The sequence below is a fragment of the Sminthopsis crassicaudata genome, chromosome 2, assembly GCF_048593235.1.
Source record: "Sminthopsis crassicaudata isolate SCR6 chromosome 2, ASM4859323v1, whole genome shotgun sequence".
Taxonomy (NCBI): Eukaryota; Metazoa; Chordata; class Mammalia; order Dasyuromorphia; family Dasyuridae; genus Sminthopsis; species Sminthopsis crassicaudata.
In genome coordinates this window covers 36,835,844-36,862,128 of record NC_133618.1, presented here as the reverse complement: position 1 = coordinate 36,862,128, position 26,285 = coordinate 36,835,844, and the positions used below count along the sequence as shown (strand labels likewise).

Genomic DNA, 26,285 nt, shown 5'->3' with positions numbered 1-26,285 from the left:
GCTGAAAACAGAATCCTGGGGTGATTTTCCCCACATCTCAGGAACATGGTGAATATTTTTGGCAAACATTTGGTTCTCTGTACAGGGTTCAAGTGGAAGGAAAATGATGTGTAAATAGTAAGATAATCTATTTTGATACTGAATTGAATTTATCAAGGCCCATAATAGTCTTTTTAGTGAACTACACAGTCATTCAGCAAAAATGACCCAATGAACAAGATATGGATGATCAAATGGCGGAAGACTATTGTTGGGTTTTGAAAGAAAAAAAGAGGAAAAATGAGGATGGCTGATTAGTATGTTGAAAGAGTCTGTAAATCTAAGCAATATGTAATACCTGTGGACCTCTCCCACCTTCTTGAAGGGGGGGTGAATTGAGAACATCCTTTTATATCTCATTGCCCCAAGTCTTGTTTTATTCTATTAATTTTTCAACATTCAATTTTGATTTATATTCCTGGAGTCAAGTATATTGTTTTCTCTACTTATTTCACTCTTATCAGTTCATAGAAACCTTTCCATGCTTCTCATTATTCATCAATACATCTTACTTTATAGCAGGGCTACATTCCATTAAATTCATGTGCCATAATTTGTTTAGTCATTCCCTAGCTGATAGATGTTTATTTTGTTTCCAATTCTTTGCTGTGAAAGAAAGTGCTGCTATAAATATTTTGGAATCGGTGGCTTCCTTGGAAGACAAACCTATAATGGAGTCTCTGGTTCAGAGGATACAGACATCTTAGTCATTTTATTTGCATAATTCCAAATTGCTTTCCAAAATAGTTGTATCATTCCACAGCTCCATCAATAATGGATTTAGTGTTTCAATCATCCTTCAACCCCTCTAGCATTGAGTATTGATAATTTTTTCCTCCTCTGCCATTTTTCAGGATATGAAGTAAAACTTAGGGTTCTGATTTGTATCTCTCGTGTTATTAGTTTATTAGAGCATTTAAAAAATGTGGTTATGAATATTTTGCAATTCTTTTGAGACCTGCGTGTTTATATCCTTTTACTACTTAGGTGTTGGGGAATGTCTGTCAATTAGGTTTTTAGTCCATCTGTATATACCTAAGATAGATACTTTAAATGGACAGTGAGCTGAATCTAGAACGCAATAGGAATAAGAGAGTGTGATTAATTACCTATTGAAAATTGCATTTTTAATGATTCCATTTTCCCTCTTGGAACTTTTCCACAGGCCTGTTTTCCATACCTAGAATATACAGTGTCATCACCTACACTTTTTAGAATGCTTAATTCCTTTGCAGCCTTACTTAAATGCTACCTCCTACATAATTCACAGCTAGGTTAAATGGAAGGTAGAGTGCTGGATCTGTAGTCAGGGAGACCTAAAAATCAAGTTTAAGATACCTAATGACATGACCCCAACCAACTCATTAACTTCTGTTTTCCATAAGAGAAAATAATGAACAGCTTTATCCTCCTGCATTGCTATAAATAAGGATCAATTGAGACAATATTTATAGAGCACTTTGCAAATTTTAAAACACTTTAGAAATGCTTGTGATGACATCCTTGATCCCTCCAGATGCTTAATGCCTCCCTCCAAAGTTATCTTGTGTAGTGTAGGTGTGCTCATTGTCTCAACTCTTAGAATATAAATTATAAAGGGTAATATATAAGCCTAAAAGTGTAGGTTGGGCAAGTTGTGATGGATTTTAAATGTCAAACAGAAGAACTTTAAGTAAGATTCCTGAGTTAATAAGATGCCATTGGAATTTGAGTAGGGGAGTGACATAGTCAGATCTGGGCTTTAGGAAAATTACTTTAATGTTCCTGTAGGACAGATATGTCAAACTCATAGCCCATTGCTGCAAGCAGATATTAATTTGTAGTTTTCTAAGTCAACATGCTCCCATAGGGCCTGTTTCTATTGATGCTACTATTAATGAAAATGAAGTAGAACAGGAAGAGACTTGAGACAGAGAGGCTAAGAAGCTGGCTGGGAGTAATGGGGACCTGAATAAGGATAGTGGCTGGGTCAGTGGAAAAAAAAACTGATTATTTTAAAATATGTTATAGATGAAGAAATTACAAGATTTTTTAATTTTCTGAATTTGTGAGGAGAAAAAATTAAGAGTTCAGGAGAATGGTGGGGTGGCTGAAAGGATGATAGAACCTCTGGTAGGAACAGGGAAGTTTAGGGAAAGGGTGAGTTTGGAAGGAATGATGAATTCTTTTTTTTGGACATGTTAAGTTGGAGATGCCTATGGGACATTCAGTTTGAAATGACCAAAAGAAGATGATGTTTTAAGAGTTACTCTATTAAGAGAGATAAATTGGATCTCTAACTCTAGAAGTCATTAGAATGATTATATCCATATGAGATGATGAAGGCACTGAGAGAAAGAGAGAAGTAGAGGCCCTAAGACAGAACCTGGAATAGTATTCAAATAAAAGAAGCAGCAGTTTGGGAGAAAGTACCGTCATTAATTAGATATTATTTCATAGAGAGGATTTGTATTTTAATATTCCATTTGTGACCTGCTTGTGAATAATATTTCTTTCAAATGGAGTGATCAGTAACGAGGAGTGATTGATAAACTGTATCTATATAAAGATGTGGCTTTGAATAATGAAGTATTGTTTAATTTGGGTCTCTGTGAGAAATGATTTGTAAGATTGACCTTGAGTAATAAGATAAAATTATTTACAATACAGAAAGCCTTTTATAAAGGGAGAAAAATGTAGTGGAGTCTCAATTACTCTTGATATATATTTCCATGTTTGTTATGCCAGCTTCATAACTTACTTCCTGGCTATTTTCTTGGGAGCAACCTTGCTGCCAAAACCAGAAACTATGTCCTGAGAATTCTGTCCTTTCTTTACCACTTCAGTCTCTCACCACATTTCAGTTCAACTTCTGCCTACTTTCACTCTGTTCATCTTCTCACTAGAAACCTTATCTATTTACATGGGCTCCACCACTCTGTCCTCTCTTATTTTCCAGTTTTTGAGCATCTATATTCAAATCCATTCTGTAATTGTTCTTATAAAGGACATATCAATTTACTTCCCCGAAGTTCCAATCACTGTTCCTGTGACTCTTTTAAACCAAAATAATCCTCTGTGACCACCATTTCCCTGCATGTCTTTTAGAATGTAAACTTCTCAGTGGAAGATACAGGTCTTTTGCTTTCGTTTTTTTTCCCTCAGCACTCTGCATAGTTCTTGGCACATAGCTTACTTAAATAAATGCTTCTTGATTCATTCTTGTTCCATATAATAGACAGACTTTGTATGAAAAGAAATGTTTTTTGATATTTCAGAAATTACTGACATTCTAATATGTGGCTGTCGAATTCACCTGGGAGGAATGGGGGCTGTTGAAATCAGCTCAGAAGGACTTGTTCAGGAATGTGATGTTGGAAAACTATGAGAATTTTATCTCCCTTGGTAAGGATCGCTTCCTTCTCCTGAATCATCTATCTGGCTTTTGGAATTTCTTGGCAATCTCTTATCCTATATATTACTAAATCCGATAGACAGGAATATCTGAAGAAGTGCTTCACTGAATTTGAATTTTGTTTAAGAGAATATTCTTAGAATTTCATATAATGGGGAAAGATTCCTAAATGATGTTGTATAAAAGCATAATGATTCTGTTCTCTTTTTCTAAATTAAAGGTTTTTGCTTCATTTAAGTGGTATTCAGAAGCATTATTATGATTCTCCTGAGACTAGTTTTCCTACTGTATGTTTCTCCACAAAAGTCCCAAGGTAGTTACTGGCAGACATGAAAAGTTTTCATCTTCTTAGTAGGAAATGAATGTGTTTAAATGGAGTAATTTTCTTTCAGTCTAATTTAGATCCTATTTTCAGTTCTGCTACTTGATGGCAGCCCAAAATCAATCAGAGCATGCTTCAGGGGTCCTTTCTACTATTTCTTAATGAAAAAGTGAGCTCCTTGAGTGCAGGGACTATTTTTTGCCTCTTTTCGTATCCCCAGGTATGAGTACAGTGCCTGCTTGGCACATACTAGACACCTAAAAAAAGTTCATTGTCTGACAGGCTAAGATTGAATTCTAAGATATCTTTAATTTTCAGAAATTCCTGTTGTTTCTCCATGAGCAGGGTTTCCAGTTTTTAAGCCAGATGTCATCTCCTAGTTGGAAAAAAGAGCAGTATCAAGGTGGCCAGCTGAAGAAGTTCCAAGAAGCCTTCATCTTGGTGAGTAATGGAAACCAGGAACTTAGGTAGGATTGCAAGCAGTAACTTAGCTGGTTAGTAAGGTTGTATTATCCTGAAATCTTAGAATGGCACTTCTTAAAGGTCACAAGTCATGGGAGAACCTTTTTGATTGCTGTCCATCTGGAACTCCTTTTTCACCTTTCCCCTGAAAGCTCACTGTCATAAATCTCCTCATCTTATATTTCCTTTTAGCCTTAGAGGAAGAGGTATTTGCTTTTCTTTCTGATGTTAATTCTTCTTCCTTTCCTATGATTATTATTAAGTCTTCTTGCATCTTCAGTTCCCCTTTGTTTTAAGGTTCTTTATAGATATTTGATCATTACTTAAAAAAACAATACTTTTGCTTGTCCCTTTTATCTTTCACTTCATTTCCATTCACTTTTAAACCCCACAAATACATGATCTAAACCTTTTCTCTTCATTTCTTGTGACCTGTTTTCTTTCTTGAAATTCTACTGTTCTGTGGTTGACACAGTCTCCCATGATACATATATACTATTCTAGTAGCACTTGATAAGTTACAAAGTGCTTTTCTGATCTTTGAGGTGATAAGCAAAAATATCATTATTCCCTCTCTTAGAAACAAAGAACCTGAATGGGATAACTGAAGTCCCTTATTACTCCTCTGTACAAGGCCTGTGATCACTTTTCTGAAACTATCATCTATTTCTTTTTTCTGTCCAGGTGATCTATCATATCTTCCTAGAACAGTATCACTTTTGTTTCTCCTGTTGATCTTTAACCAAAAACTTTAGTATCTTTGAATCCAAATCACATTTCTTAATGTATAAAGAGCTACAATTCCTTATGATGTTGAAATGGCTTTATCTCTGTTATTAATCTCCAAATGTTTTGGATCCCTTCTTCCCTTTCTACTTTTTGCTGATATTTCCTCATCAAAATGTCTCTTGACATTGGACAGAATTTAACTTTCCCTTTTTTGTTCCTTTTTCTTTTTTGTTTTTACCTAAAAGACCTTCCTCCATGAAATAATATAGAATTATTTCATTCTGTTAACATGTCAAATAGAAAAGTCTTTTTATTTCTTTATAGCAAGAAGGCATTACTTCACTTTGAACATAAATGGCAGTTAGATGACTATGGAATAAAGATACACATAATATGGTGTCTGCAGGTCACTGCAAATTTTGTGTTACTTTCCTTCTATATTGGATAAGAGCCTGGAAAAAACCAACAACATTTCTGTCAATGTTATTGAGATTCTCGTGGCCAATTTCTGTATCAAAATGCTATGGTAGGTTCCCTCTTGGCTATTTCTTTATTTATTGCATTTGTCTATGCCAGCCTTCTTAGCCTTGCTGAATGAAACTTTATATAATAAACTTATATTTCATATATTTACATTTTGACTTGCCATATGAAACAAAGCTAAATAATCCTTTGCCTTTGAAAACCAATTAATAGCTTCTTGTCATTGGCCACTGCCCAGTGTCATTTAAATTTTATACAGAACTGAGAAAAATTTTACTAAATGTAGTCTGACTAGGACAGGGTGTACTAAGATTATTATTTTGTCTGATGTAGATATACATTTTTAACATACCTTAAATTTGAATTAATTTTTTATTGGCTATAGTATACCACTAGTTAATATTGAAATTGTCATTTGTTTCAACCCCCAAATTTTTTAATGTGATATGCTGCTAAACCAGAGTTTCTAAGATTTGGTAATTAATAATTTAATCCCAAGTACAGAACCTCTCATGTGTCCTTGTTAAATTCTATATTATTTATCTTGGACCATTATTCTAGCCTTTTGAGATATGTTTTAAAAAGTCCCTTATTTGGTCTTATATTTTCTCAAGTATCTTATAAATTTATGTCATCAAAACAGATAAATGTCTACTTGAATTACAAGTAGAATAAATCTCTCTCTCTCTCATTATTGAGTGCACAAGTAGAATTTCTCTTTTTCTCTCTTCCTCCATCTTGATATATACATACACACACACACATATATATATATATATATATATATATATATATATATATATATATATATATATATATAGCCAGATAGATAGAAAGATATCTATCTATCTATGTGGATATATAGATATACGTAGGCTTTTGTTGTTGTTGTTTTTTGGGCTTTTTTTACTGAGACAATTGGGGTTAAGTGACTTGCCCAGGATCATACAGCTAGTGAGTGTTAATTATCTGAGGTAGAATTTTAACTCAGGTCCTCCTGACTTTAGGGCCCATGCTCTATCTACTGCACCATGTCCTTGATATATAGATATATAAAACTAGAAAATATAATTAAGATGAATAAAACTCTTTACTGAAGTATCTTTTTTCAGTGAGGTTTTAAAAATTGACACAGAGTCAGTAGATTGTATTATTGTCTAATACACATTTCTTTATTGTATCCAAAAAGATTTCTTGAAAAATTCTGTCAAATGCACTTTTGAAGGTTAGGTATCTGCTATTTACATCCCTTATCTGCCTGTTCATAAGTTTTATTAACAAGGGAAATGAGCTTTGTTTTATATGATCTGCTCTTATTCAATCAAGGCTAGATCTTAAGAGTTTATAATCTCTTTTAAATATTCACAAAACATTTATTTGTTTTTTAATTTTAAAATTTTTTATTAATTTTATAATTATAATTTTTTTTTGACATGAACTGATGCTGAGTGAAATGAGCAGGACCAGGAGATCATTATATACTTCAACAACAATACTATATGATGACCAATTCTGATAGATGTGCCATTTTCAACAATGAAATGAACCAGATCATTTCCAATAGAGCAGGATTAAACTGAACCAGCTACACCCATTGGGAGAACTCTGGGAGATGACTATGAACCACTTCATGGAATTCCCGGTCCCTCTAATTTTGTTGCCTGAATTTTGGATTTCCTTCACAGGCTAATTGTACACTATTTCAAAGTCCAATTCTTTTTGTACAGCAAAACAACTGTTTTGACATGTATACATATATTGTATTGAATTTATACTTTAACATTTTTAACATGTATTGGTCAACCTGCCATCTGTGGGGGGGGGGGAAGGAGGGGAAAAATTAGAACAAAAGGTTTGGCAATTGTCAATGCTGTAAAATTACCCATGCATATATCTGGTAAATAAAAACTATTAAAAAATGATATTATAAGCAAATTAGAAGAACATAGGATAGTTTACCTCTCAGGTCTGAGAAGGAAAAAATTTGTGTCCAAAGAAGAACTGGAACTCATAATTAAATACTAGACAGACAATTTTGATTATGATCACGACACTGCAAATGAAACATATGTATGGGTAATTTTTTACAGCACTTTCCCTTATACTCACTTCTGTTCTGAATTTTCCCCTCCTTCCCTGCACCCCCTCCCCTAGATGACAGGCAGTCCCATACATGTTAAATGTGTTATAGTATATCCTAGATACCATATATGTGTGCAGAACCGAATTTCTTGTTGCACAGGAAGAATTGAATTCAGAAGGTAAAAATAACCTGGGAAGAAAGACAAAAGTGCAAACAGTTTATACTCATTTCCCAGTGTTCCTTCTCTGGGTGTAGTTGATTCTGTCCATCATTGATCAACTGGAACTGAATCAGATCTTCTCTTTATTGAAGATATCCACTTCCATCAGAATACATCTTTATACAGTGTTGTTGCTGAAGTGTATAATGATCTCCTGGTTCTGCTCATTTCACTCAGCATCAGTTCATGTAAGTCTCTCCAAGCCTCTCTGTATTAATCCTGCTGGTCATTTCTTACAGAACAATAATATTCCATAACATTCATATACCATAATTTACCCAACCATTCTCCAATTGATGGGCATCCATTCATTTTCCAGTTTCTAGCCACTACAAAAAGGGCTGCCACAAACATTTTGGCACATACAGGTCTCTTACCGCTCTTTAGTATTTCTTTGGGATATAAGTCCAATAGCAGCAATGCTGGATCAAAGGGTATGCACAGTTTGATAACTTTTTGGGCATAATTCTAGATTGCTCTCCAGAATTGTTGGATTCTTTCACAACTCCACCAGTATCAGTGTCCCAGTTTTGTCACAGCCCCTCCAACATTTATCATTATTTTTTCCTGTCATCATACCCAATCTGACAGGTATGTAGTGGTATCTCAGAGTTGTCTTAATTTGCATTTCTCTGATCTATAGTGATTTGGAACACTCTTTCATATGAGTGGAAATAGTTTCAATTTCATCATCTGAAAATTGTCTGTTCATATCCTTTGACCATTTATCAATTGGAGAATGGCTTGATTTCTTATAGAGTCAGTTCTCTATATATTTTGGAAAAGAGGCCTTTATCAGAACCTTTAACTGTAAAAATATTTTCTCAATTTGTTACTTTCCTTCTAATTTTGTTTGCATTAGTTTTGTTTGTGCAAAAGCCTTTTAATTTGATGTAATCAAAATTTTCTATTTTGTGATCAATAATGATCTCTAGTTCTCCTTTGGTCACAAATTCCTTCCTCCCTCCACAAGTCCGAGAGGTAAACTATCCTCTATTCCTCTAATCAGTTTATGATCTCATTTTAAAAATTAATTTTATAATTATAAAATTTTTTGACAGTACATATGCATGAGTAATTTTTTTTATAACATTATCCCTTGTATTCATTTTTCCAAATTTTACCCTCCCTCCCTCCCTCTGCTCCCTCCCCTAGATGACAGGCAATCCCATACATTTTATGTGTGTTACAGTATAACCTAGATACAATATGTATGTGTAAATCCAATTTTCTTGTTGCACGTTAAGAATTGGATTCTGAAGGTATAAGTAACCTGGATAGAAAGATAGTGCTAAAAGTTTACATTCAATTCCCAGTGTTTCTTCTCTGGGTGTAGTTGTTTCTGTCCATCATTGATCAACTGGAAGTGAGTTGGATCTTCTCTATGTTGAAGATATCCACTTCCATCAGAATACATCTTTATACAGTATTGTTGTTGAAGTGTATAGTGATCTTCTGGTTCTGCTCATTTCACTCAGCATCAGTTCATGTAAGTCTCTCCAAACCTCTCTGTATTCATCCTGCTGGTCATTTCTTACAGAGCAATAATATTCCATAACCTTCATATACCATAATTTACTCAACCATTCTCCAATTGATGAACATCCATTCATTTTCCAGTTTCTAGCCACTATAAAAAGAGCTGCCATAAACATTTTGGCACATACAGGTCCCTTTCCCTTCTTTAGTATTTCTTTGGGATATAAGCTAATATAAGTATTTCTTTGGGATAAGTAGCACTGCTGGGTCAAAGAGTATGCACAGTTTGATAACTTTTTGGGCATAGTTCCAAATTGCTCTCCAGAATGGCCGGATTCTTTCACAACTCCACCAACAATGTATTAGTGTCCCAGTTTTCCCACATCCCCTCCAACCTTCATCATTATTTGTTCCTGTCATCTTAGCCAATCTGACAGGTGTGTAGTGGTATATGATCTCATTTTTTTTATGCCTAAATCATGGACCCATTTTGATCTTATCTTGGTATATGCAAACCATTTATTTGTAACAGATAAATGAGTTTTTGTTACATATTGATTTCAGTTTTAGCAGTCTATATTTTCCAGAATTATTTGTTTACCTATAATGATAATCCATCCATTTGTGAAGTTCTTAATTATTAGATTGGCATTTACTTTAAGCTTTAGTTCTTTCTTATAAAAATTTGTTCTAACTGTTCTAGAGTGAATATTCTTGATGAAGGCCTTCCTCACAGAAGGCATTGAATATTGACACATCTTTTTTTCTTCCAGATTTTCCTCATAACTGTAATAATTGGACAGAAGTAGTCAGGAGTCAATCCCTGATGTTCCAAAGAGAGTTCTTGAAGTAAACGTAAAACAATATTCAGATGTAATTGAGAATGACAAAATTTCTGAAGGTGAAAACCTTTATGAATATAATAAATGCAAGAAGATATTCACTTACCATTCAAACTATATTTTTCAACATGGAACAGATACTCAAAGAAAACACCTTAAACATAAAATATCCAGGATAACCATTTGCAGTAAACAAAATCTAATTACTCACAATTCAGATGATTCTGGGAAGAATCTATTTAAATATAATTTAGCAACCTTCAACAAAATTCAAAGCCTATCTCAATATCAAATGATTCACAGTAGAGAGAAGTTATTTGAATGTAAAGAATATAGGAAAGCCTTCAACAGAAAGGGGACTGTCTATAAACATTAGATGATTCAAAGTGGGGAAAAGCTTGATATAGGTAATGAATGTAGTAAAGTCTTTAGCCAAAGGGGGACTCTTTTTAAACATAAGAAGATTCATATTGGTGGAAAGCTTTGTGTTTGTAATGAATGTATAGAAGTATAGAAGAAATCCTGAAATAGATAAGATCATTCATACTGGAAAAAATCCCTGTGAATGTAATGAATGTGGGAAAGTCTTTAGTAAAAAGTCTCACTTAGAAAAACATCAAAAAATTTCATTCTGGAGAAAAACCCTGTTAATATTTTTGTGGGAAAGACTTCAGCAGTAATTACTATCTAATTGAACATTAAAGAATTCATATTGGAGAAAAGCCCTTTAAATGTAAGGAATGTGGGAAAACCTTCAGTTGAAAGGGGCAATTCTATGAACACAACAGAATCCACGGTGGAGAAAATTCCTTTGAATGTAATGAATGTGGGAAAACATTCATTAGTAATTAAAATCTATCACCACATCAAATTATATATACTGGAGAGAAAACCTTTAAATTGAATGAATGTGGGAAAACTTTAATCAGTAACAGCTACCTAATCCAACATAAACAAATTCATGCTGATGAGAAGCCTAAAAAATGTAATGAATGTGGGAAAGCCTTCCTCAGTAATCAAGACCTATCTTGACATCTAATTATCAATACTGGATAGAAACCTTATAAATGTAATGAATGTGGAAAAGTTTTCAGGAGTAATAGCTACATTATTAAATATCAAAAAATCCATAATTTACAGGAGTCAAATAAATGTTATGAGTGTGAAAAATCCTTTAGCAGTAATAGTTACTTATTTTAACATAAAAAAAATCCATACTGGAGCAAAGCCCTACAAATTCAATGAATGTGGGAAAGCCTTCATTAGTAATAGCTATATAATTGAACATCAAAGAATCTATATAGGAGATAAACCTTATAAATGTAGTGAATGTGAGAAAGCCTTAATCACTAATTGAAAATTATTACAACATCAAAGAATACATACTAAAGAGAAGCCCCATATATGTCAAGAATGTGGAAATGGCCTCAGTACTAAATTGTGCCAATTCAACTTCAGAGAATACATACTGGAGAGAAACCTATAAATGTGATGAATGTAGGAAAGCCTTTATCAGTAAACAAAATCGATTACAACATCAAAGAATCCATACTGAGAGAAACTTTTTGAATTTGAGACACCTCTCTATATCAGTTCTTTTCCTTGATACACAAAATGAAACTAATGTATGCAGTTCAAAGTTCATGAAGGACTTCACATTGGAAATAAACTGTTCAGATCTAATAATGAAAAAAATAGGTACAGAACATTTCACAGTGTAATAGAAATTCAGAATTAAAAGACTCATCTAGTTCCATTTTTATCTGAGGAAAAAAAAATCCTTTGTGTAAGATAGAACAAGCAACTTTTCTTGTAAGACTTCTAATGAAATTTAGGGAAACACTGACTCCTGAACATTTGGTTTCCATTTTGGATAGGTTTTTTTCTTCTATCAAGCTTAAACTAGCTTTTTTGCAATTTATATCCATTCTCTTAGTTATAGTCTGTTCAAACAGACTCTATTATTTGGTCATCTCACATACCCCTGATACATCTCCTTTTTTTTTGTTTCTTCAGGTGAAAATGTCCCAATTCTATTAACTCATCCTCATGTGACATGAATAGAAGCCCTTTAGCTTTATGTTCCTTTTTTTTTTTTTTTTTTTTTTTTTTTTTTTTTTTTTTACAATTGATGACAGTATTCTAATTGTATTCTGAGTCATTGTAGAGCTGTACACACTGGGTAGTATGTCTCTTCTAATATAGTTTAAGATTGAATTATCTTTTTTTACTGCCTTTTTATATTATTTGACTCTTTTAAAATCTATAATCCACCAAAATCTCTAGATGTTTTTTAGAGATAACTTGGTATGCTGAACAACATTGGAGTCAGCACAGATTCCTAGAACTTTTTTGAGCCATTGACATGAAATTGTAATTTATTCTATACTGCAGATCAGGGTATTATATTTTTCATCAGCTGCATATGGTTATTTTGAGAGGGAAATGTAACAGTTCTTATGTCTCTCTTTTTGATCATATAAAGTTGCTATTTAGTGACATTATTCTAGGTGCTAGAGAGATTATATAAAACAAGGTCTCTGACAATGTATCTTGAAGGGTGTGACATTTTGAAATAATAATATGAACTGGCATATGAGATAAACATATGTAGTCTATTATGAAAATTCATATAAGTGCTTCCTGAAGCTCCAATCTTCTATGTAGAAGTTCCTAATCTTTTCTATTTCATGGATCCTTTTGGCATGCTGGTGAAGATTATGGACCCCTTCTAAGAATGATATTCTTAAATTCCTAAAACAAACCTTATATGATTTCATAGGAAACCAATTATGCTGAAATATAGCTATTTTAAAAATTTTTCAATTTACAGATTATGGATTGTTCCTTTTTTTAATTTTCTAGAAAATATAATCCTATAATCTAACTTTCTAGCAGAGAAGGGAGATTTCTGAGGCAGGGCAAACTTTGAGAGTTGCCTTATGGGTAATTCCAATTTCAAGTATTCTTAAATTTTGGTTACAAACACTATATCTTTTTGAGAAAGTTATTGATGCTTCCTGCCCTTGGGAAAGGGAATACAAATAATCCAAATGCTTCGTTTGTTGCACTCTAGATGAGGTACAAAACCACTGATGATTTCAAGTGAATCAGCAACTGAAGGAACTAGTTTCCAGCAATACCCAGTGAAGATATTTGTGGCCCTGAAAAAAGGCATGGTTTGCTTTTCTTTATATGTGTCTTGGCCCTATCTCTATACATGTAGCCTGACTACATGTGTTCCATATCTGTGTATCTTTCTATTTCTGACTCTTAAATATATCCAGTCTCCCTGTTACTGGTTGTTTTTGTGGGAGGATACATCTTGGGTTTGGGGGTAAAATACTTTGTTGCTATTTCTCTTCCTCTGGCTTTTTAGTGAATGTCTTTACTTTGGGCTATTTATTTCCCTCTGGCTGATTATCAATGAAAGGTAAACATAATAGTGGAGAGTTCCTAAACTATAAGAGTGCAAATTCATAGAATATTTTAACCATCCCATCTGGCAAGTATGAATTGGATGGTAGGCCATTGTAATGCTTTCCTTCCAGCTGGGTCTGTGATTTTATGATATAAAGTATCTCAACTTCTGGGGAGGATAGAGAAAAGGATTTGGGGTTAAATAAGAAAGCAGAAATCAAGCAGAAGTCAGATTTTAAGATATGTTTGGAGAAACCAAAGAAAATTTGAAGAAAAGTATCCAGGTGCAGATTCTAATTCAAGTTCTATTTCTAAATTTAAAAAGGGTCAAAGACAATTAAAGAGACTATAAAAGGATTAAACGTGTTTAAAAAGTAGAATCAAAAGAGAAAATCTTGAGGAGGGAAAAGTATTTGGGAAGACACACATATGAAGTTGGAAGGCTAAAGGGGAGATGATGTGGCCCAGAATTCATAAAACTAAGGAAAGGAAGATGAGTAGGGTTGTCAGGGTAAGAGTTGATACTTGGCTACTTTTAACCAGGTGTTTAGGATTGAAATTTAATCAACAATTTTGAAAAACCAAAAAGATAGCTGATAATCTCAACCAGTATGGAAAGTAGGGGAACTAAATGAACTGAGAAGGAAGAGAGGTAATTCTTTTCAGTATATTGGAGGCAAAGAGAAAGGGAAGGAAAAGGACAGCTGTAAAATTAGAACTTTAAAAACTAAGATTTACTAACGTGTAGCACCTTGATCATCCAAAGAGGCAGAAGCTTGTAGTAGTTCTCTACTCCTGCCAGATGTGGGACCCTTATGATGAACTGTGAAAGCAATAAAAGGAATATATACATGTGTATATATGAGATAGAGGAGAGGAAATTTTATGTGTGTATACACATATATGAACACATATATACACATATATTTGTATGTATATATACATATACATATATACATATGCACACATTTGCAAGCAAAGCCTTCAAAGGAAAAAAATTAGCTTGCATCAAAGTTCAACAGAAACTGAAGATTTTTAAGAAGATTAAAATTTTTTTTAACAAAATGAGAGGAATAAAGAATGCAAAAAGATGTAAGACCCAGAGAAAGAAAGGGAAAGAAATAAACGTCTTGGGAAAAAAAATAAGTACAAAATATTACTGAAGAAAATAATTACTTGAAAATTAGAATTGGCTAAATAGAAATTAATGTCTCTCATAAAGAATAAAAAATAATAAGATCAATAGACTGGAAAAATAGAAAAAATATGAATTATCGCACTGGAAAAACAATTGACCTGGAAAAGAGAGGACATAATTTAAGATCATTGAAAGCCTGAAAGCCATAAACAAAAAAAGCTTACATATCATCTTTCAAAAAATAAAACTGCCCAGATATCTTAAATTAGAAGGCAAAGTAGAAATTGAAAGCATCTACCAGTTACTGAAAGAAATCTCAAAATGAAATCTCCTAGGAATACTTTAGCCAAAATTCTGAGCTGTCAAGTCAAGGAAAAATGTAATGCAAGAGCCAGAAAGAATTCAGATACCAACATGCTATAGTTAGGATCATATAAGATTAGCAACCTATCACTATGAAAAAGTGGAGAACTTCACCAGAAGCAAGAGATTTAGGCTTACATCCAATAACCTTCCCAACAAAATTGAGTTTCTACAACAGAAAAAAATTGATTTTTAATGAAGTAGATGATTTTTAAGCATTCCTAATTAAAATACCAGAGCTGGGTAGAAAATTTGACATACAAAAACAGGAGTCAAGAGAAGCATATAAAGGTAAATGAATGAAAAATCAGAAGGTAATAAATAAGGTTAAACTGTACATTCTACATGGGGAAATGATTTACATAGTCCCACAGAACTTTATCATACCAAGGAGTTATAGAAGGAGATTAGAGGGCTTTAGTGTGATTCTTTTGTGTCTGGATAATCTCAAAAAGAAGGATGGTATGAGTGAGGAAGGGGAATGGAACAAGAGTTGGGGAAGGAAGTAGAAGAAGGAGAAAAATTACTTCATATAAGTGGGATACACAATAAAGAGGTTTATACAACAAAGAAGAGATAGAGGATTGGAGAGAAAGCCAAAGTTGATTATCACTCTCATCTAAACTATTTAAAGAAAAGAAGGATACACATGTGCACGTACATACAAACATATCTGGGTACAGAAATATATCTTACAAGAAAATAGAAAGGAAAAGGCTTATGTGAAAAGTGTGGGGAGAATCAGAGGGAGCGTATATATAAAGGAAGCAAAACAGACTTAAAAAGGGGACAAAAAAAGAAGGATAGAATAGGATGTAGAGGAAACATCATAGCATTTAGATGCTATACCATTTAATGCATTTGCGTAGTATTGATGTTCCTCATTGTACCTTTTAGCAAAAGTTTCCATGTTTATTCCTTTTAGTCATTTCTATTTTTGTTTCGGTATTGTCTGATATTATTTCAACCTTTGCCTTTTTTTACTTCAGCTGAAACATAAAAGATCTTGCTCTTCATAACGGTGAATGTAAGTTGGGTGGACTTACCCATTGAACAGAAGAGGATAACAGAATGGATTAGAAACCAGAATTCAACAATATGTTGTTTATAAGAAATATACTTGATACAGAAAGATGCACAGAGTTAAAATAAGGGATTAGAGCAAGATCCAAATTGCTCTCCTGAATGATTGATTACTTTACAACTCCATGTAGTAATGCCCCAATTTTTCCATTTGTCATAATGTCTGAAATTTGTCATAAAAGGATAGGGTTTTTTTTATTTAGATTTTTTTTCCCACAGTATATATGCATGAGTAATTTTTAAACAATATTATCCCTTGTATTCATTTTTCCAAATTATGTCCCCCTCCCTCCACTCCCTCCCCCCAATGACAGCTAATCCCATACATTTTACATGTGTTACAATATAACCTAGATACAATATATGTGTGTAAATACCATTTTCTTGTTGCACATTAAGTATTAGATTCCTGGGTAGATAGACAGTAGTGCTAACAATTTACATTCACTTCCCAGTGTTCCTTCTCTGGGTGTAGTTATTTCTGTCCATCATTGATCAACTGGAAGTGAGTTGGATCTTCTTTATGTTGAAGATATCCACTTCCATCAGAATACCTCAAAAAGGATAGTTTTAACAAAATAAAATTTAAAAGTTTTTGTACAAATAGTCAAACTGGCAAAAATTGGAAGGGAAACAGGTAACTGGGGTAGGGGGAAGACATTGTAACAAGTTTCTCTAATAAAGATCTCAAATGCAATTGTACAATGTACTGATTCAAATTTGTAGCAAGATTCATTTCTCAAAAGATAGTCAAAGAATATGAATAGTTTTCAAAGGAAGAAATCCAAGTTATCAGCAACCAAGTTAAAAAAAATGCTCCAAATCACTAATCATTGGAGAAATGCTAATTAAAATAACTGAAGTTTCACCTCTCATCTCCCTTTAGATAGTTAAATACATAAATAAATAAAATAAAAATAAAAATGGAAAATGTTGGAAAGGCTCTAGGAAAAAAAGATATAACAATGTATTTTTGGTGAAGCTGTGAATTAGTCTAGTTATTCTGGAACTATGTTCCCAAAGTGTATATATGTGGATTTAGCAACATTACTAGTAGTCCTATATCTCAGATTTTAAAAAGGAAAATGAATGCTGAGATACAGCAATACACTTTGTTGTGTCAATGGGGAGGAAACTTAAAGGGATGCCATTAATTGAGAAATGACTGAAAATTCCAAATCACTATTGATCAGAGAAATGCAAATTAAGACAATTCTGACCTGTCACCCCCTCCCCTAGATGGCAGGGATACACACCTGTCAGATTGGCTAAGATGACAGAAACAAATAACGATGAATGTAAAACTGGGACACTGATGCATTGTTGGTGGAGTTGTGAAAGAATCCAACCATTCTGGAGAGCAATCTGGAATTATGCCCAAAAAGTTATCAAAATGTGCATACCCTTTGACCCAGCAGTGCTACTCCTGGGCTTATATCCCAAGGAAATACTAAAGAAGGGAAAGGGACCTGTATGTGTCAAAATGTTTGTGGCAGCCCTTTTCATAGTGGCTAGAAACTGGAAAATGAATGGATGTTCATCAATTGGAGAATGGTTGGGTAAATTATGGTATATGAATGTTATGGAATATTATTGCTCTATAAGAAATGACCAATAGGATGAATACAGAGAGGCTTGGAGAGACTTACATGAACTGATGCTGAGTGAAATGAGCAGAACCAGAAGATCACTATACACTTCAACAATGATACTGTATGAAGATATATTCTGATGGAAGTGGATATCTTCAACATAGAGAAGAGCTAATCCAATTCCAGTTGATCAATGATGGACAGAATCAGCTACATCCAGAAAAGGAACACTGGGAAATGAGTGTAAACTGAGAGCATTGGTTTTTTTGTTTTGTTTTGTTTTGTTTTGTTTTGTTTCTCTTCCCAGATTATTTTTACCTTGCAAATACAATCCTTCCTTTGCAACAACAGCAACAATAAAATTCAGTTCTGCACATATATATTGTACCTAGGATATACTATAAGATATTTAATATGTATGGGAATGCCTGCCATCTAGGGAAGGGGGTGGAGGGAAGGAGGGGAAAAACTCGGAACAGAAGGGAGTACAACGGATAATGTTGTAAAAAAATTTTTTTTGGCCTATGCATATGTACTGTCAAAGAAAATGTTATAATTATAAAAATTAATAAAAAACAAAATAAAAAAGAGAAATGACTGAAAAAATTATTGTATATGAATGGAATAGATAATAATGCATTGTTAGGATTACTAAGTGAGAACTCAGGTTGTCTGGATGGTGACAAGGTGAGAATTCAGGTTTTCTGGACAATTACAAGGTGAGAACTCAGGTTGACTTGATAGAGGGGGCAAGCTCATTGGCTGGGGTGGTTCTTCCCAGAAGCCCTTGCATTATCCCACGCCCATTCTCTGGGAGGATAAAAGATTGGGCCTGGAGAGGAGATCGGCCTGGAGAAGGATAAGAGCTGGAGGAGATTCAGAGCCAGGATTCAAGAAGAAAGACTCTGCATTGCATCAGGCTTGACGGGGCTCTCTGCAGGAAGGGAAGTCACTTCTTTGGACAAGAGTTAACAGCAACTGCCTGGAGACAACGGTTCGTTACAGGAAGAAGAATCTGTCTGAGAGATTTGAGTAGACACAGCAGATCTCTTCCCAGAGAGCGATCCAGCAGCTTCTGGAGACGATAGCTCGCTACAATTGGCGCCCAACGTGGGGCAAGGACATTTGCTTATCCTGACAAGAGGAGCTAGACCAGACCTTCACAATTTGGTGCCCGGACACGGTCCTGATTCCAGTGGAAAAGCCTCCCATCCAGATCTCAGTCTCTCTGACCCAGAACCGTGAGTAACGAGGAAACTTTGTTAAAGATTAAGTGAGCGTGCTAATAGATAAATAAGGAACTTAACTTGTTAAGGGCTAAACCAGGAATCTCTTATAGCTGAAATGGGGCAGATGTTAGCTATATTCAATCCCTGGACCTCAGCCGACTCATCCCCAGCCCCAGAAGCAACCTCAGCCCCACCCCCATTCAGGAGTGGTACTATAGAGAGTATAATCAACATAATTGAGGAGCAGAGTTTACTTGTAACCTGGGTACAGATTGCTAAACTCTTGGCTGCATTAAGACACACATCCCCTTGGTTCTTAGAGGAAGAAAAGATAGATGTAGATAAATGGAAGCTAGTGGGATATGAAATGAAAGAATTTCAAGCAAAAAATGGGCCTCGTTCAATTTCTGCAGAAGTATTTTATATCTACAACATAGTTCAATTAGCCTTAAACTATCAAGCAAGTTGTAGGAAAAGGAAAAGTTCTAAAAATGAACAGAGGAGGAAGTGTGAGGAAAAAAGGAAAGATCAAGATCTTTCCCTAGAGCAAGAGGATTTAAATGAGGAATTATGGTATGATTCTCTTGAAGAAGCTTCAACCCTGCCTAGAGAACAGATTATTGACAGGCCCACATCAACCCCACCTTCAGAGATGGAGGAAGAAAGAGGGGAAGAGGCAGAAACACAAACAGAATTGCCTGTGAAGAAGCCTAAGCCTATGACAAGATTAGAAAAAGCATTGGTTAAAGCTAAGAGAGAAGGACAGGATATAAGTGATTTTATACATGCATATCCTGTGATTGAAAATACTGACTCTGTAGGTAAAAAAAGGAGAAGATATGCACCTTTAGATTTGAATAAAATTAAGGATTTGAAAAAAGGTTGTACCCTTTATGGGGCTACATCAGCTTATGTCAAAATGTTACTAGATGGTTTGTCTTATGAAGTCCTAACCCCGAATGATTGGAAATCCATAGCAAGGACATGTCTGGAACCTGGAGAAAATTTATTATGGCTTGCGGAATTTCATGAATTATGTAAAATTCAAGTCAGATGCAATTTGGAAATAGGAGTTAACACACAATTCACTTTTGAGCACTTAGCTGGTGAAGGTCGATATGGAGAGAATTCGGAACAGATTAATTATACCATGACAATATATGAACAAATTGCTAAGGCTGCAATAAAAGCTTGGGGTGTCCTTCCTGGACAGAAAGATCGTGGAGAGGCTTTCACTAAAATACAGCAAGGTCCCAATGAACCTTTTGCAGATTTTGTGGGACGTCTGCAAACTGCTGTCAAAAGAACTATTGGAGAAAATTCAGCTACAGAAATAATGACCAGACATCTGGCTAAGGAAAATGCCAATGAGATTTGCAAAAGAATTATATGGGGATTAGACAAAGATGCTCCTTTAGAGGAGATCATAAGACACTGTGCTACAGTGGGAACAAATGCTTTTTACACCCGGACAATGATGAATGTGGAAAGACAGGGTCCCTCCTGGCAAGGGCCTTCTAGAGAAACTCGGCAATGTTTTCAATGTGGAAAAATTGGTCATCTAAGAGCTCAGTGTAGGTATGGAGATACAGTGAGAAGACAGGGTGAGAGAAGACCTAAAACCCCATGTCCAAAATGCAACAGAGGACTCCATTGGGCATCAGAGTGTAAACTAATTCAGGGAAATAGGATGAGGGGCCCAGATCCAGGGTCCCAGGCAAAAAAGACTTGGGGCATGATGGCAGCTGATGTTACACCTAAAGAGCCTTTAGAAGGTCAGGACTCTGATTTGATCAACCAGCAGAAAAGTAATCACATGGTAGAAAGGGATTACCTGATAAGTGAGCCAAAAGGCAATCAGATTGCAAAAATGGATTACACTTGGGGAGAATACAGGCCTTTTAAACCAACAGGGCTGTGTCCAGTGCAAACAATTCCAATGTAATTGCCAAATGATGAGAAGATATTTAGAAAGTGGTAAATAGAAGGTAATTAGATAGGTTAACTGCCTGGGAGAGAGGGTTTGCTTGTATTTCTTCAGCAGGAAAAGGAATCAGATGGGTGCCAACGAGTCATATTCACCTTGTCCATCAGAGAGAGACAGAAAAAGAGAAAGACCTCAAAATAAAGGAGAAGATCTAAGAAACATCTGACACTGAAAGAGCATGGATAATAAGAAGACTGTTAAAGAACTTTAAAAACCAGCAGGAATCATTGGACTTCCTCACACAAGATGAGACTAATGGACAATGGACTTATGGACATTTATAAATTTTCAATTTATGATTATGTTATATACTTCTAGCATGTGTTACGTTACTATGTTACTATGTGCTTATGTAATTTATGTAATTATCTGTAATACTTCCCATATTGATGGATTTATGTTTCAAGGTCATTTATGTAATTATCTGTAATACTTCCCATATTGATGGATTTATGTTTCAAGGTCATAACTGTCCTATGTTCTAAATCAAAAGAAAGGGGGAGATGTTAGGATTACTAAGTGAGAACTCAGGTTGTCTGGATGGTGACAAGGTGAGAATTCAGGTTTTCTGGACAATTACAAGGTGAGAACTCAGGTTGACTTGATAGAGGGGGCAAGCTCATTGGCTGGGGTGGTTCTTCCCAGAAGCCCTTGCATTATCCCACGCCCATTCTCTGGGAGGATAAAAGATTGGGCCTGGAGAGGAGATCGGCCTGGAGAAGGATAAGAGCTGGAGGAGATTCAGAGCCAGGATTCAAGAAGAAAGACTCTGCATTGCATCAGGCTTGACGGGGCTCTCTGCAGGAAGGGAAGTCACTTCTTTGGACAAGAGTTAACAGCAACTGCCTGGAGACAACGGTTCGTTACAGGAAGAAGAATCTGTATGAGAGATTTGAGTAGACACAGCAGATCTCTTCCCAGAGAGTGATCCAGCAGCTTCTGGAGACGATAGCTCGCTACAATGCATAACAAAGCGCTACACAGTTTCAGAGAAACAAAAGAGAATTCATATTGCAATAGGAAAGCAGGTAGATAGGTAAGAATAACCTGCACACTGGACTAGTTTCTCAAAGGAAAAGGTTTTATTGTTGTATAAAGCAGGATGGAATCAAGCAGCAGGGGATTGGTTAGTCTAAAGGTGTACTCCAGGATGGGTATTTTACAGGGAAAGGTAGGACTAAGTGGGGAGGTGGAATCTCTTTGCTCATTGATTAGACTTTCTCAAGGGAGATATTTGCTTCTTAACTATTGGCCAAATTTTGAGAAAAACAAAGAATAGAAATATGTAGCAGGACCCAAACTTCCTGGAATCCTGTCTACTAGGATCCAAACTCCTTGAACCATGTCCTGTTTACCACAACCCAAATCCCCTATACCCATCCTGGGGGGCAATAACAACTTGTATTTTTTCCCCATGCCCCTATAAATAGAGACTCTGTTGGGGCCCATTCTAATATTAACTGATGCAAAGTAAAATAAAAAACAATTTCTACAATAACATTTTAAAGAAAAACCAACTTTGAAAGACAAGGATTCTGAGCAACACACAATGAATCATAATTCCAGAAGCAATGATCAAATATGCTAACACCTCTGACAAAAAAGGAATGCAACCAAGGTACAGAATGAGACATATTTTCAGACATGCTTTGCCTTTTTTTTTCCCAGTAGGAGGCCTTCATTTCACATACTATTCTTTTCCTTACATTATATATAGAGATGCATGTTTTTATTGGTGCTTAAATCTAGACTTTTTAAAAAGAGCCTTCCTATTTCATGAAGTTGTTAAAACAGTTGGATAGCCATTTTCAGATATGATATAGTGGAGATATTGATATAAAAAGGTTACACTAGATAGCAATTATAGCCCCTGCTAATTCCTACATTTTGTGATTCTGCATGGGAAATATACTTCATAGAATAGCTTATCTTGTCCACACAGTCACTTAGCAGCATTTGTTAAATATCTACTATATGTCAGACACCTCTAAGCACAAAAAAAAGGCTAAAGATAATCTCTGCTCTCATCAAGAAGGAATGAAGGAAATGAAGCATTTATTGTGTCTGCTATTTTCTATGTTCTGTGCTAAACACTTTTACAAATATTTCATTTAATCCTCACAAGGGTCCAAGGCAATAGATGCTATTATTTTCTAAAGTTGAGGAAACTGAGGCAGACCGAGATTAAATGATTTATTCAAAGTTCCACAGTTTAGTGGCTGAGAGTGGATCTGAGTTTAGGTGCTATTAGGTGCTATTCAGTGATCTCTAAAAGAGTTTAAAAGCTAATTTCAGAGGAGACAATACACAAAGAACTATGTGTAAACTAGATTTCAGGACAGGAAAGGCATTGCATTAAGTGGGATTAAGAGAGAGATCTTGTAGAAAATGGGATTTTAGGTGAGACTTCAAGGAAGTAACTGGTGGCACTGGAGCCAGAGCTGTGAGTGGGAATCAAGGACAACTGGAGCTTCCATCTGGCTTCAGACCCCCCCACCCCCATGAGATTAACAGACAAGGTCCAACCTGGGGAGAATACAGCCCTTCTAGCCTCTGGTTCAGGCAGAACATTTCTGGAGTCCTGGGTTTGATTCTAGACACATTTACCAAAAGCCAATGGGAAGCTAGGAAGGGGACCAAGGGAGAGAAGGGTCTAGAGATCATCCCCTGAAAAAATCAACTGAAGAAATAGAGGCATTGAGCCTGAAGAAGACATATGACTTAACATATCATGTCTTTTACTTGTGCAAGAGGAGTTTGATTGCTTTTGCATAGAGCTAAAAGGCAGACACAGGTGTTAAAGGTAGAAGCTGCAAAGCAGCAGGTTTTAATTTTATTTATACTGAGATGTGGCATTTATTTAAATCATGATTCACATTAAATCTTAAAGTCAATCAATTGGAGAATGGCTGAATAAATTGTGGTATATGAATGTTATGGAATATTATTGTTCTGTAAAAAATGACCAACAGGATGATTTCAGAAAGGCCTGGAGAGACTTACATGAACTGATGCTGAGTGAAATGACCAGGACCAGGAGATCATTATATACTTCAACAACAATACTATATGATGATCAATTCTGATGGACGTGGTGGCCCTCTTCAACAAAATTAGTTCCAATAGAGCAGTAATGAACTGAACCAGCTATACCCAGAGAGAGAACTCTGGGAGATGATTATGAACCACTGCATAGAATTCCCAATCCCTCTATTTTTTGTTCACCTGCATTTTTTATTTCCTTCACAGGTTAATTGTACACTATTTCAAAGTCCGATTCTTTTTGTACAGCAAAATAACTGTATGGACATGTATACATATATTGTATTTAACGTATACTTTAATATATATAACATATATTGGTCAACCTGCCATCTGGGGAAGGGAGTGTGGGAAGGAGGGGAAAAAGTGTAACAAAGGGATTTGCAGTTGTCAATGCTGAAAAATTATCTATGCATATATCTTGTAAATAAAAAGCTATAATAAAAAATCTTAGTCATGTGCTAGGACAGATTATACAAAATCATAGAATTATAGGATTCTGAAATGAAAAGAGAGTTTAGAAACCCTGATGGGGAAACTGAGGCCAAGATTGGAGGATGACTTGCTCCAACTCATATGGTAGCTAGTTGTAGTGACAGAAGCAGGCTGCTCTGTTTCTGTTACTTACCACAATGTTTGTGGTCTCAGTGTGTGCAGTCTGTTGATCCTACTCCTTTTTTTCTGGCTTCCAGATAATATCATAAGTGTATTTTCTACCTATATCTCACCAAGCAGCTGTATAATCATCATCATATAGTATCGTTGTTGAAGTGTATAATGATCTCCTGGTCCTGCTCATTTTACTCAGCATCAGTTGATGTAAGTCTCTCCAGGCTTTTCTGAAATCATCCTGTTGGTCATTTTTCACAGAACAATAATATTCCATAATATTTATATACCACAATTTATTCAGCCGTTCTCCAATTGATTGACTTGCCTGTCTCTCTCATCTCTCCTCTCTATATTCTGATTACCTCCTTTTCTGGTCATATGTGTCTTTTGGTATTATTTAGTATTTCCAGCCTTGATATTGTGTGAGTGTAATTTTGGCATTTTTTTGGCTAACAAGTGATTATTTCTATGTGTTTCAAGTCCAACTCAAAGGCCTGGGAAGTGACAAAATAAAATGGCTATTAGAAGAATAATGTGATGAGACTAGAGCTTTTTTACTTTCAAAATATATACATGGATAATTTTTGACATTCACCCCTACAAAATCCTGTGTTCTAATTTTCCCCCTCCCTTCCCTTCCCCTCTCCCCCAATCAGCAAATGATCCTATATATGTGCAATTCCTTTTTACATATTTCCACAAATATCATGCTGCACAAGAAAAACCAGATCAAAAAGGGAAAAAAATGAGAAAGAAAATAAAATGTGAGCAAACAACAACAAAAAGGTGAAAATACTTTGTTGTTGTCCACATTCAGTTCCCACTGTCCTCTCTCTGGGTGCAGATGACTCTCTTCATCAGAAGATCATTCCAACTGGTCTGAATCACCTTATTGTTGAAAAGAACCATGTCCATCAGAACTGATCACTGTATAATCTGTATAATGGTTCTACTCATTTCATGAAGCATCACTTCATGTAAGTCTTCCCAGGCCTCTCTGAAAATATCCTACTGATCATTTCTTATTGAACAATAATATTCCATAATATTCATATGCCATAATTTATTCAGCCATTCTCCAGTTGAAAGGCACCCACAGTTTCTAGTTTCTTGCCATTACAAAAGGGCTGCCACAAACATTTTGGACATGTGGGTCCCTTTCCTTCCTTTATGATCTCTTTGGGATACAAGCCCAGTAGAAACACTGCTGGATCAAAGGGTATGTACAGCGGATAGCCCTTTAAGCATAGTTCCAATTCCTCTCCAGTATGTTTTAATCAATTCACAATTCCACCAACAATGTATCAGTGTTCCAGTTTTCTCTCACCCCTCTCTAACATTCATCATTATCTCTTCCTGTCATTTTAGCCAATCTGAAAGGTGTGTAGTGATACCTCAGTTGCATTTCTTTGATCAATAATGATTTGGAACACTTTAAAAATAGTCTTTTAAAAAACCCAGGTTAGCAATCCATATGTGTGTTCAAGGAGGAGTAGCAGTTCTGGTGTGAGAGCTACCAAGCCGTTTCAGGGCTGCTCATCCACTTTTGATGTCCACCTTAACCAGCTCTTACCTGTGGCTACAGAGAAGGGCAGCCGCCAGGTCCTGGTAAGCCATCTGAAGGGTTACCAATAAACCTCAACCTGTTGGTGAATTATATGTTAACTATATGAAGGCTTTGCCTGGTAGAACAGGTGAATGAGAACCACATCCCAAGATCAGGAAGATCCTCGAGCAAGCACTGTGCAGTGTTTAGAGCTTGGCCA

General features: G+C 35.3%; 1 long non-coding RNA gene across 1 annotated transcript; it reads left to right on the top strand.

The window, feature by feature from the left end:
* The first annotated feature begins 3,301 nt into the window (after nucleotides 1-3,301).
* On the top strand, nucleotides 3,302-5,505 carry LOC141553177 (uncharacterized). The gene is made up of 3 exons (XR_012485299.1): nucleotides 3,302-3,423; nucleotides 4,101-4,196; nucleotides 5,271-5,505. It is a non-coding gene; the product is annotated as an uncharacterized LOC141553177 (long non-coding RNA).
* Nucleotides 5,506-26,285: the final 20,780 nt, after the last annotated feature.